The sequence below is a fragment of the Adiantum capillus-veneris genome, chromosome 5, assembly GCF_014529385.1.
Source record: "Adiantum capillus-veneris isolate H3 chromosome 5, ASM1452938v2, whole genome shotgun sequence".
NCBI lineage: Eukaryota > Viridiplantae > Streptophyta > Polypodiopsida > Polypodiales > Pteridaceae > Adiantum > Adiantum capillus-veneris.
In genome coordinates this window covers 150,764,516-150,776,751 of record NC_140935.1, presented here as the reverse complement: position 1 = coordinate 150,776,751, position 12,236 = coordinate 150,764,516, and the positions used below count along the sequence as shown (strand labels likewise).

General features: G+C 41.6%; 1 pseudogene; it reads left to right on the top strand.

The window, feature by feature from the left end:
- The first annotated feature begins 7,079 nt into the window (after positions 1–7,079).
- On the top strand, positions 7,080–8,448 carry LOC147458287 (uncharacterized; annotated as a pseudogene).
- The last annotated feature ends 3,788 nt before the right edge of the window (positions 8,449–12,236 follow it).

Below are 12,236 nucleotides of genomic sequence, written 5' to 3'. Positions count from 1 at the left end.
ATCCTCATTATGAGTAGTGACGAGGATGTGGGACCGTCCAACCGAAACACCTATCTCTCAACGAGGGTCTTATGTCCTTGTAATCAATGCAAGCATGCTGTGCGACGGACAAGACGTGTTTCTTTGCAGCACGTTCGCGAATTTGGCGAGTTCGATCCATCTATTATAGATCGAGTTGTTGCCAATTATAACTCGTCGGACTCTGACGCTGGCCAACAAGCAGCAATCTTGCAACCCTATCTATGATGATATGAAAAGTGAAGCCGATACGCCATTGTATAATGGAGCACGTATGTCTAGATTGAAAGCACTCCTGGTTCTTCTCAACATGCAGGCAAAGTTTGGATGGAGTGACACTAGCGTCACAACGCTTTTCAGGTGATCTATTACAATTAGTTTACTTTAATAAAACTCTAAATGTATAATGATCTGATAGATTTTTACACGACTGTATCGTATTTTTATGTTGTGTAGATTGCTTAAAGAGCACATACTACCAGCTGACAATGTGATGCCAGATTCCCGAGATGAAGCAAGAAAGATTTTGCGAAACTTGGGGATGGATTACAATTCTATCCACGCTTGTCCTAATGACTGCATTCTTTTCAGAGGGGAATACATAGACATGGAGAAGTGTCCGAAATGTGATTCCGAAAGATATCGAGTAGATCTCCACGGGACAAAAATTCCACAAAAGGTTTTGTGACATTTTCCTCTGCTTCCTCGCATCAAGCATTTCTTCGAATGTAAGTCCATGGCCGCCCTAGCATCATGGCATGAGGAGAATAAATCTTCGGATGGTGTGCTACGAATTCCTGCAGATTGCGCAGCCTGGAAACATATAGATGGAACATGGTCGGATTTTGCCAGGGAAGCTCGAAATTTGCGCTTAGGCCTGGCTATGGATGGCGTAAATCCATTTGGTCAAAGATCAACATCTTACAGTGCATGGCCCATTGTCATCGTCAACTACAACATTCCCCTGTGGTTGACTACGAAGAAGGGGCACCTATGGCTAAGCTTGATTGTGCCAGGGCGATATAAAGTGGGGAATATGGATGTGTATCTTCGTCCACTATTGGAAGAGCTACAACAATTGTGGATTGGCATAGAGGTGGTGGATATGAGCCGACACACAGGACGATGGAATGCTTTGATCAGAGGCATTCTAATGTGGACCATGCATGACTATCCCGGGCTAACAGAATGCTCAGGTGATCTATTGACACTCCTCACTCAGACACTGTAAATCTTGTTTTTTCCCATAGTTGATCTATTATCATGTGTATACATGCACGGCTTCAAACAAGCGGATACAGAGCATGTGTCACATGTGGACCTAGACTGAATGCACGTAGGGCGTCCTCACTGAAGAAGCAAATCTACGAAGGTCATCAAGCGTATCTTCCAGAGAATCATGTGTTACGCGACGGGTTTTTGGGAAGAGAGCCACCAAGGATGCCTGCACAAGCATGGTTAGAGCAGAAGGAGATGTGCGATGACGGATTGCCTCCAGGGATGAAGAGACTATCTCTATGGTACGAGTTACCATACTGGCCCCGACTCATGATCAATCACTTGCTCGATCCAATGCACATATTCAAGAATGTGGGTAATCTACTATGGGACCATTTGACCGGTAAGAAAGATACTTTGGGAGCCAGAGTTGACCTTAGAAATATGGATCGTATGGAGCAATATTGGCCCCAAACAGCGTCTGATGGATCGATAAAACTCCCACCGCCACCACTAGAGCGTCGACGAGACGAGCTTCACACTCGTCTAGACACCGGCGCTCTAGTGGTGGCGGTGGAGGTTGTTGTGGGGATTCCGCCACCGATGCCTCCACACCGCGTCGTGTTCGACGAGGCTCTTTACCCTCCCCTTCTTTGCCCGCCCCCACACCAACCACAGCATCGCCATCTACGCCAGGTTTTGCACGGCTGACTGTTCCTTGCAGCTACACAGCTCTACCTACTCCGCCAGGGGCCACCCCACTCGACACTCCTCGTTTCGGGGCACAGACGCCGGTGGAGACACCTGACGTCTGTACCCCCATCGACACGCCGCTAGAGACCCCTGCTGGGACACCCAGGTTCACGTGTCACCGGCCAGAGGGCTTGCCTTACTCCGTCGACTTCAGCGGCGGCATCATCATGGATGATGACAGCAAGAAGGTGATCTCGCGCATGCGTGGTCTTTGCTCTCAGCTATTTAGACACTACATACTAAACAAAGGGAGTGAAGTACCAAGTGTTTTAAAAAACAGAGTCATCAGCATACTTCATGATGAGTTTCCCGTTCCAACACGGGATCAGCGCTTCAATGAAGACCTGATGAAGATTCGAATGCGCGAATACTGCAAACACAAGCGTTTCGAAGTGCAAAAAGCAATCAAGCATGGGTGGAACAGGCCAGATTGGCTGGCCAAAGAAGATTGGAAGAATGCGAAAAAAGCAGCGTGCGAGAATCTTGACAAGTGGAAGCAACAAAAGGATGCAGCCAGAGCGCGAGTAGAGGCAGGGAGCTCGCACCACTTGGGGAGCGGTGGATGGGCATCATTTGAGGCCGATTTTGTAAGTGTTTTCGCATTGCTCTTTATGTTCGATAGTTTAGGGTTTATGAATTTTTTAATTCTAACATAATGAATTCTTTGTATGTTTTGACAGTGGTCGATGACAGGACGTGATCCCACACCGTACGAGCGCGAGTACGAAGGCAGGAAGGGCTTAAACGCCCTGATGGACATTCTCAGTTCTCGCGGCGGCATGGTTAGTATTAGGGTTTACTCTTTTCTATTTTTTGTATTGTTTTATAAATGTCGTTATATGTTTATACTTACTGAAAGCTGTCTTATCGTCTTTTTTTTGCAGAATCCGACAGATACGCCGCTTGGACGCGATGAGACGTCTGACTAGACGACGTCAGTTTAGCCGTAGCTAGATAGCATTAGTTTAGGGTTTCTCATAGCTTATGTATCATAAGACGGATTTTATACGTCTTTTTGAACCATGTATATTATTACATTTGTCACCGCAGTTCATTTTGCCAATCAATTCTTTATGCCTATGATGTTGTACAATTGTCATTATTACATTTTCCAATCAATTCATTTTGCCTATGATGTGTACAATTGTCAATTTTACGCTTGTCAATTTTGCAAACAATGCGTCTTGTGGGTGACTATTTTGGGTCTATTATCTATCCTTGCACTTTTTTAAAAAGTGAATCAAGTACAATATGGTTGATGGGTGGCAGGGCATTCAATGCCCTGTCACCAAAAAAAATTTCTCTCGGGTGTCGCTATAACCGTCGCTATTTATGGCTTTGTAGCGTCGCTATGAGCATCGCTATAGACTTCTGTGTAAACATCGCTATAACCGTCGCTATGACCGTCGCTATGAGCGTCTCTATATAGCGACGCAAATAGCGACGCTCTCGTAGCGACGCTATTAGCGACGGTTTTAGCGACGCCGGGGGTTATAAAAACCCAGTGTATTTCCGTCACTAACAGCGTCACAAGAGCACACAACCTCTTGTAGTGAATGCTTCGGTAGTTTATAACTCCCTCCATGTCAGGGACTTCTAATCCTGATTTTGGACTTAAGATGATACTCATCATCTGGAATGGAATGATATCATATCCTTCCTCATCACAAAATTTAGTCAGTGTCACCTCATTCACTCACACATCAAGGGTGGCCAGTATCTGATGCCATCCCAAAGGTTCGAACATCTCTTCCGAAAAAGGCTCTAGTACATACGCCTCGTCTTGTACTAATCTATCATAAATACAATTCTCTTTTTTCAAACTGCCACTCTCAGAAGCTCCATACATCCAAATGTGCACTTTGTTTTGCAGCCAAGTGGGTATTTTTGCTTAACTCTTCTCTTGGGGTTCGTTCCACATCTCTATAACTATGATATGTGACACTGATCTTCATAGTGACATCCTTGTGTCTTAAGTAGATATAGTCATAGCCCAGTCTTGTACCATTTTGAGTTGACACATGGATGGTCTGCCCAATATGATATCAAAATTGCTGCTCTCATCAAAATTCATAATAGTAAAGGTGTGTTCATATGAAATTCCACAAGAGGTTACTACAATTTGCTCCAAAATACCAATAGGTCTCTTCAGATATCCATCCGCTAATTGTAGTTTCATTCTAGTTTTTCTTAGAGCGGGCTTTCCCCATTTTTCCCACATTGCTTTGGTTGCTATGGCAATTACAGCTCTACTATCCAATATAGCAACCGTTTTTACTCCTTTGTACTCAACGGGCAAGGTCGTGTTCGCTTCTTCTCCTTCACAATTCCCACCTTATTCATTGGTACTGGCTCGTGTTTAGTTTGTTTTGAGGTTAGATTATTTGGTGTTTTTGGAGAAACAATTGGTGGTTGAATTACCAACCCTATTTTCTCCAAAAAAAAAATCCCACCTCTTCACAAAGATGAGGTCTTACATGCAGTAACTTTGATAGAGTTAGCGTACAATGGATAGGGGACGACATCAGCTCATGAAGAGTTTCGATATCCATCATCTTAGCACCGATTTCCATTGAGATGGTACTTTCCTTACTTCTGATCTGGTTTCATGGTTGCCAATGAATGAAGGTAAAGTCTTCAAAGACTGAGGTTTGCTGTCTTCCGACATTTTTGTACCCGCATCACCATACAATGATCGGATATCACCCGGGTAGAACTCATGTTCTAGATGGATCTCAATGATAGGAGCTGACTAAAGCTTCGTGCTTCCATCTTTTTTGTTTTTGATATCCTCTCACAAGTCATGTGGCCATGGTTCTTCCACTTCAGGAATTGGCATAGCTGCCTGTGAATACACCCCATCTGTCGTATTGGCTGCCATCCTCGTATCCAAAAGTGTTTCAACTACCGATTCTTTTTGGTCTTTGTCTTTGATACCTTGCTCCTTTAACTCTTGAATTTTTTCCAGATCAATATCTCAGTCCTTAGAGCAGTATGAAGATGTGGTTCCATAAGAGCTCGAGCTACCTGGATGAGCTCCTTGCACATCTTCAACCTCTCTTTTTCATAACCTGTTAACAATTTATGCTCTTGGTTTGGTTGGGCTTCAACCTAGCTTCATAAGCTTTCAAGATTGCATTAATGTCTCAAAGACCTTGTCCACCAAGACGGATCCTCTCGAAGGTATTGCCGATGGTTTTGCTACATCGACCTTTTCTTTAAGGTCCCTTTCCATTCTCAACTGTTCCTCTGTTTGTTGCAATTTGGTTTCTAAAGTTGAAATTTTTTAACCCTTTTGGCTTTCATCTTGTCCCTTTTTGCCTTCCAAGATTTCCTAGGGGTTCTAATCGAGAAATTTTCTATCTTGGTTTGGCTGGGAGGTTCCTTGCAACCTCTTCTGCTTGTGCTCTTGTTACTACATTCATTGGATTGTTGGTTCCGTTTCTAATCCACTTGAGCTTGATTTAATTCCAATTTTGTTCATGGTAGCCTTCCCTTTGTTATCAGAGTTTTTTGGAGAATGTGGAATAAGATGGTCATTTGTACATCCCTCACAATAATCAAAGAGTTTGATACCCTCTCCTTTGTGTGGGCAACTTCTTGCCCAATGATCACCGCCGCATTCATAGCATTGTCCTACTGGTGGAGAAGCTTGTGGAGTCCCCATCAGTTTTCCGGTTGTAGGAGGGTATCCCCTAGGTCTGTAGTTCTGAGTTGCCATGAACATGAGCATATCTTCATTGACCAGGTAATGGTTTTTTTTTGTTGTGTTATGTATGATGATTCTGACATCTCTTCAAAAACTATCCATGGAATTTTTCCTTCAGAAGCATAGGCACTATTGTCTAACCCTCTCTCATAGGAGTTGTCTAAATCTTCTCAGTAGGAAACTACCTGGATCATACTCTGATTCGCAGGTGCCTCTATGGGTTGTGAAATTATTACCATGGCTCTGTTTTCTTGGGGTAAAGTAGGCTGATGTCCCAACACAGGTTGAGGTTTTTCCTGCCCTTGGACTGCGTTATTTTGTCCTACTTGGTATTGAGACAGAGGAATCCTAGTTCAAAATGGTCAAATCAGATTTTTGGAATACCTAAGGTCGGAATCTTGCTAATCGGATATTTTTGGGTCGGATTTTTAAAGGCAGATTTGAAGATTTACTTCTTCAAAAAGCGGGATGATTCTCCATTAGCTGAAATTATAGCACAACGCGTACTATTTTGCTTGAGTAAAAAGCAGGGTGCACTACCTAAAGGTGCGAACCATCAACTCTGTCGAGCTCTATACTCTCTTATGTTGTCGCCAGATTTCTTCAAGTACACACCCACCCTGCACATAACTCAAGCTATGGTGAGAGGGAAGTCTAACACTGCCGTGCAACCCGAGCTGGAGTTTGATGAACCGCCGAGAAGGATGCATCGCAAGGGACAAGTGCCGACTGTCAACATCAGCAGCCCTGAGGAGGAGGAAAATTTAGGAGAAGAAGAAGCGGCTACAGACACCCCTCTCAGCACAGCAAAACTGCAGCAGTCATTGATGGATCCTTTTATGGATTTTAAGGTATTTCTAGACTTGACACTAGAGTCCAATGTGGCATGGTTAGAAAAGATAGGACTATATGCATTTGCAACACTGCCATGGGAGGAATGAAAATTTAACTATTATGCAAAATCCCAACTCGATATTCTCAGGAAAACCAGATGCATGATTTCAAGCATAGTAGCTTTTACCCCAAAACTAATTTCACAAGTATTTCATTTACCACTGAAGGGTATCCTCACAATCCTTAAGTGTTTTGAAGCTATATTGAGAAAGGAGTTTGGGCCTACAGAGGGTAATAGGAAGTATTACATGCTGAAGAATGTAAATTATGCCGGGAGAGAGTAGCTCAAATGGTATTTGGAAAGATTATGCTTTCTCATCAAGTTTGACTATATGTCAAAGGAAAATTATGGACCATTATATTTTGCAAAATAGGGGGGTACAATAATTGGGTAAATTGGCTCTATGATAAAATTACAGCTGAGGTTTACATGTCAGACAAAAGAAAGGCTCAAAATTGTAGCAGATTGTCAGCATTCTTAGCAGCTATGTTCAGTTTTTCAAACAAATCCCTGGGTGAACATAAGGGTGTAGATGAGCACATAGGTGCAGGATTGTTGAGCAAAACAGAGGTGTTAAAGGATGATGAGAATTCAAGTCAAAAGGTAGAGCTGCCAGTAGATGTGCAAAAAAATCAGGAAAAAATGTCTTCCTTTAGGTTTTTGGTACAAGCAGGATATTCAGAGGAGGAAGCATTGAAGGCAGTACTAAATACAGAGATGAGTGAATCTATGAAGAAACTAGAGGCTCTAATCATTACATCTAATGAGAAGGTGCCAACAACTAAATTGGGGAAGGTGTTCACACTCTCAAAGAAAAGAAAAGTGGATTCAAAAGTGTTCAAAGTAGTAAGACAACTGAACTTTGAAGCAAGCACTGTCAAGAAAAGGCAACAGGGTGTTATCATTGAAGATGCAGGGATGGCTATACACATGCTAGGGGAGGTTCAACAGTTTCTGAGCAGGCAACAAACACAGTTAGACAATCAAGTGAATTCCATGTCAAAATCAGGGGATGCAGAGGTACTATTGCAAGAACAGCTTGACATTGTGCAGAATTTGAATTTAGAGATCGAAAATTTAAATTTGAAGCATAAAGATGAGATGCAGGATGTTTTGATGCAGCATAAGGGTGAAATAGCAAAGGTCAAAATGTCTTTGGGGATGTTCAGAGAATGCACAATGACTCTGGAAGGAAAAGTGAACCATGAGTTGGAGCAATTGGCCAACAGAAGTGTAGATTTGCAGAGTCAGAATATGATGTCTAAACAAAGGCTTAAACCTTTGCTAGATATGGAGAAGCATGTTTTGAATCAAGAGGATCTAGATATCAATGGAGTATTGATGTCATAAGGGGATGTACAGGTACTTAGGCAGCAATTGAGTACAATGCAAGAGGCATGGACAACAATGAAGGAGAGATTGACCACTATCTTGAAGCACCCCTATGAAATGGTCATAATTGGTTTTGTCAGTACACATGAAGCTGACTTGATGATGGAGGTGGAACAACTCAAGAAGGAAAGAGAACATTGAATTAAGAAGGTCCAAGAACTAAAAGCAAAACAGAAGGAGAAGGTAGTAGTTGAAGAGGAGCAGCGGAAATCAGACTTAGCTGAATGTTCAAAAAACCCATTACAGGAGATGAAAGGTCAATAATTAGAGAAGAAAGTGAATGCTGAGCCTGAATTAGAGTTACATGATATTGAGTTAGCAGATTTTACAATTCAAGTTGATGACAATTCTCAGCAGGTGGAGGTTTCTTTTGATGCAGTTGCAAGTGGTGATGTTTTTGAAGCTACTGAGAAGTGAATAATGCCTTAGCATTTATAGACCGAGTAGAATATGTAAATTTTGAAACTGTTTTGGTCATACTTTGTTTTGGATCAAGGGATATGTGAATTCGTGTTGAATTATTTGAAATCGACCACCGATGTGTTGAAAGGGTAATAGAATGATCAGAATAGTGCTCAGTCGGAATATATAATGCTGGTCGGAATTAGTCTTGGTCGGCATATGGTTAGGTCGGATTTTGCTCAGTCGGATATGTATGCCAAGAACATTCAGTTAGACAGTTGTAACTCTTTTTATGGTAGAAGTCGTGGGTAACAAGCACACAAGAGTCGATATGTAACTAAGCTTTTGACTAATGGAGTTTCCTTATTGTGTCTAATCTTCTTCTCTTTGCTCTAACTTTGCTCTGTCTGAATGTTGCCTGACTGTGTTCTTTGATGAGTCTGATGTTGGAGTGAAGTTTGATTCTCTGTGGAGAGTATGTTTGTTGAGAGAGATCATTGTGATGTTGAACCCAAACATCTGGTTCTTACTGAACTTACATACCCAGTTTTTGGTCTCGTTTGAGTAGTTGTGGGTTTAACTTCCTTGGGATTTAGATAGTATTGGTGGAGTGGTCCACCAAATTATGTATATCGCTCTAGCTCCTTACGGTCCATAGGAGAGTATTTTTGTCCATGGTTATCCATTATGACCACTTGGATACTTCTCCTCTCTATGTATGTAAAAACATATAGTCTCTTGCGATCAGTTAGCTCCTTGATGTGGGGTTCATCGCATCTATAGTAGAGTGTCTGTTCTCCATTATTGAATTTATATAGCCCCACGTAACTATTATTTTAAGTCACTCTGTCTCGTTAGTGCGCCTGAGCACAACGTTTTGCTTGTCCATCTTGGGTGGTTCATCTACTAACTCTTCATCTACCTTGTCCTTGGTGCCAGTCAATCCCCATCTGTCCACAATAAAGGGGTTGTGAACAACTAGGTACATCATTCCCTCCCAATCAAAGTATTTGTCTGTGTTATACTCTACATCTACAAGGTCCTTGAACTCGCTTGGCTTGTTTTCCAATTTAACATAGTAGCGGTCCATTCCATCCTTATATATTTTGGCTTGAAGATCATTCTTGAATTGAAATTTTAGATACAACAATTTTAGCCCCTGTGGAAGTTCCTTCCTTAGGGTTCACCTTGTTAAATTCCTCAGTCATTATGGTGTATGATCTTTTTGATGAGGTATCAGAGAAACTTTCCTCTATAATGGCTTCTAGAGGATGCAATGGTTTTTCATTCACACTACCTTCAGTTGAGTGGTTTCTCACTTGGTCTATGACACTGGGATTCCTATTCTGGTACAATCTTCCTGATCGCAAATACATGGAGATTTGATCTTATAAAATCCAAACCTTGTTATCTCATTGGCTAACTTGAATTCCCCGATTTGATCTTACGTGTTGGGTTGTACTCTCTAGCACTTGCAACGTGTCAAAAAATGCTTGATGGATATGAGTTTACAACCGGTCTTGTTAGTTCAAGCTTTCAATCGACAAAATTTAATCAGATACTTCAATAACTTCACAATTTTGCTCACAACATTAACAATTTAGGTCCATTTTCAATTTTGAAAAGACAACCAGGGTCCTGGAGACTATCTCTCTCTTTGGTGAAATTCTGCTCTTATTCTGACTCTTAGGAACATGGATCACGATCCATGTTGGGAGGCCAAACTAACTTTTCTTGGTACCAATATAATCAACATGATTAGTAGGTCATTTGTGGCACTAGAATTTTTGGAAATGGGTTTTTGGATTGAAATTTAGGTCAGTTCTGGAAGTTGCACAGATTGCTTGACAGTTCTGGGCTTTGCCTTGGTTTTTGGTATTCCAATTTAGTTTTGAAATGATCACTAGTGTCCATGTGATGTTCCTTAGCTACAGTGCAAGTTTGGTATCAATCTGTGTCAGAGAAACATGGATTGCGATCCATGTACCTAGTTGTCAAATTGGATTGAAACTTAGCACACAGCTCCCTTTGGTTCCCTGATGTTAGCTTTATGGTTTTTGTAGAATTTGGAATTTTTTAGGCCAATCAAAAGTCAATCCTCCAATCTGTTCTTCCAATGGTTTTCCCTTAAGCTGTTTTCTACCCTTTTGACCCACTTTTTGAACTTTTTTGACAATAGTTGTTTTGGGAAATGTTCTTCAAATCTTACCACTTGTCCACCTGTCAAATACCAGCTCAAAATCCCTATGATGTACATGGATAGTGATCCATGTTTGACATCATTTTGATAGGAGATTTTGTGAGTTTATAATAGTGGTTATGGTGATACTTTTCCCCAAATCTTTTTGGATTTGACCCACTTTTTCCAAGCCAAAAGCAAGATTTCGTGTCTGGTTTGTGATTTTTTGCAATCAACTATTTTTTGGTGTTTTAATTAGGCTTTTGCACTTTTTTGTTGTGGACCCTTTTGGAAAAGTTGTTCCCTCAGTTCTCAAGAGTGTATTGATCAATTATCCTGTCAAATGTCAACCTGGTACATGGATTGCGATCCATGTCTGAAAGCATCTGCTCATGAATTTTGTCATGCTGCCAAAGGAGCCACTTTTTAGCCCCCCCGCTAGAAAAGTAGATTTTTCACATTCTCTCACTGCATTCTCTCTTTAAAATGTGAGCCAACTCTCTCTCTCTCTCTCTCTCTCTCTCTCTCTCTCTCTCTCTCTCTCTCTCTCTCTCTCTCTTTCCCCCCTTCTCTCATGTCACTTCATCTTCTAATCATTAAGGAAAATTCTTGGTTGTCTCTTTTTGAAAAGTGCAGATCCTCCAAGGTTGCAGATTTTTCCTCTCTCCCACTCTCTCTTCCTTTATTCTCTCTCTCTCTCTCTCTCTCTCTCTCTCTCTCTCTCTCTCTCTCTCTCTCTCTCTCTCTCTCTCTTCCCCCCCCCCCCCCCATGCTTCTGCCACTCCAGCTCCAGCTGAGTGGCCTTGCCTTTAGTTGAACCCAACCCCTTTTTGAATTTGGACAACTAGAAGTTCAGTTTTCCCAAATTTTCTCAATTTTCACGGTTTTGTATAGCTTAGCCCAATTTCTTGGTTTGGATGTTCTTTTAGGAACCTATTTTTGGCCAAACTCGAGATTTTTGTGTCTGAGAGTCGGTTCTAAACAATGGGGACAATTTCTAGTCACTTGGCCTAAAAGGTACATGGATCGCGATCCATGTTGGGCAGGTAATATGGGAAAAAACTGCTCAGTTTGTCTCCTGCAAGCTTGTATATCCCTTTTTTCCAGGCTTTGTTGAGTTTAGTTGAGCTTTGAAGCTTTGACCATCAATTTGAAACTTTTTAGTGTTATGGTCTTTGGTACCAAAATAAGGTTTCGGACATGGAAACAGTCTGAAACCTTGAAATAGTCCTTTTCAAGCATGGAAAAATCAAAGAACAAAATGCTTTTTTGTACTTCACTCACAACTTTCTTTGCTCATAAGGACTAGCACTAGCTGGTCCTTGACTCCAGTCTTTACTAAGCACTAAATCTACATCTAGCTGCTTTAGTGTCTAAGTGTAAACGAAATGGGTGTCAAAATCTCTGGAAGAATTTTTCATATAACTAGGTCACTCACCATCTAAGGATCAACTTCCCTGGCAATGGCGCCAATGTTAGCGGGTCGCCGTGATGGACGTCTGCAACATAGCTATCTAGTTCTAACATAATGCCAATACGCAAGGAAGTGAGAAGTGAACCTAAACGATTGTTCATACATCTACAATAGCAAACCAATGACTTCCTAGTCAGAAAATTAGCCTATGTCCAATCTCACCGCTCTAGGTCATCACGCCTTTTCGACATCCAAA